Source organism: Cystoisospora suis (genome assembly GCF_002600585.1).
Source record: "Cystoisospora suis strain Wien I chromosome Unknown contig_1724, whole genome shotgun sequence".
Lineage (NCBI taxonomy): Eukaryota > Apicomplexa > Conoidasida > Eucoccidiorida > Sarcocystidae > Cystoisospora > Cystoisospora suis.
In genome coordinates, this window is record NW_027154524.1 from 32628 (window position 1) to 34054 (window position 1427).

General features: G+C 43.4%; 1 protein-coding gene across 1 annotated transcript in view; it reads left to right on the plus strand.

Annotated features, from left to right (window-relative positions):
• The window catches only part of CSUI_003821 (uncharacterized protein), a 3457-nt gene extending 2059 nt beyond the window's left edge, over positions 1–1398 (plus strand). The window contains exons 3-4 of the mRNA XM_068064016.1: positions 275–411; positions 1276–1398. The gene's annotated coding sequence lies outside the window, so the exon portion shown is untranslated. The remainder of the gene's footprint in view (positions 1–274; positions 412–1275) is intronic.
• The last annotated feature ends 29 nt before the right edge of the window (positions 1399–1427 follow it).

Genomic DNA, 1427 nt, shown 5'->3' on the forward strand with positions numbered 1-1427 from the left:
TATCTATCTATCTATCCATACTATCGAACTCTTGTTTTCATGCCTATGTACGTGAAGGTAATGGCCAAGAAACTAAAGAGGGTGAACGCAGGGAGTTTCTCCACAGAGGAAAGAAAAGCCCGAAAGGTATCAAAGAAGTGAACAATGATCTATCCCAGTGGCATATCGCCACTTTTCTTTTTCCGGACTTTCTGTACGTTGTTCTCTTTTCCTTGGTNNTCTTTCTCTCTTTCTCTCTTCTTTTACGTTGTTCTCTTTTCCTTGGTGCATGCAGTCCCAGATGGCCTGCGGGGTGGCGAAGGTGAGAATGAAGAGATTCTCTCTTGTACCATGGAAAGAATTCGAAGAAAGAAAGAGATGGAGAGAAGAGCCAAGAAAAGAGACAGAAAAAGACGGAGAATGATGACCGAGGTCGGTGACGGCAGACAGGACTGAGAGGTCACGCTCGATGTGAAACAACCTTATCGAATGAGAAAAGAAAAAGAAACAAGGATAGATAGACAAACAAAGAAAGGATAATCTCTACCTTCTTATCCCTTTCGCCACTTTAACCACCCTACATCGTCATCATCATACAGAACGAGGTGTACGTACACCCCAGATACAAAGACCGCCTTCAAACACAACAACCTGTCTCTCTCTCTTTCCCCCTCTACCTCTGCCCTCTTGCAGCTCCCTTTCTCCCTTTGTACGAAATCTCGTCAATACACTCTCTCATCGTACAGCTGTATTCTAGAGAAAAGGAGATGAAGCGAAAAGAACACATTCCCTTGAATCTTTTTCTTCCTCTTCTTATCGCCATTCCTTAGGAAAGAAAGACAGAGAGAGACGGAGACATACATGCGTCACCCCCACCTAAGGCAAGGCGGTCAGCAGTCCTAGACTTCATTCATACTCTCTTGTATACAAATAGCCTGGATTAAGAACCCTCAAGATGAAACAGATACATGCACAGAAAGAAGGAAAGAGAGAGGGAAAAAAGACTGTATATCTCCTACCTAGATACAGGGTCTGCAACAGATCGAGAAGGAGGAAGAGAAAGAAAGACAGAGAGAGAAGATGAATGAGAGAGAAGAGAAGGTCAACCACCGTATAGTAGGAAGGAGATACCCTACACATCTCTCGCTCTTATCATTCCGAGAAGCTTCATACCTAAGAGACCTCTCCCTCTATCCTATCATCGCTGCTTAGAAGAGGGACGTCCGTTAATCTGTCTATCTGTCCCTTTCTCTATCCAAGCATCTACCTACCTCTATCTGCCACTTCTTCTCTTAGGCGTTTCATCCATCTACACATCTAAGGTGATCTCTTTCACAGGAGGAGAGAAGAAAAAAACAAAAAGATACATGAAGAATAAGAGAGAGGCGAAAAGACAAAAATCTGATCAAGCTAAGAGACTCGAGTCCGCCTTTTCTTTCTTTCTTTCT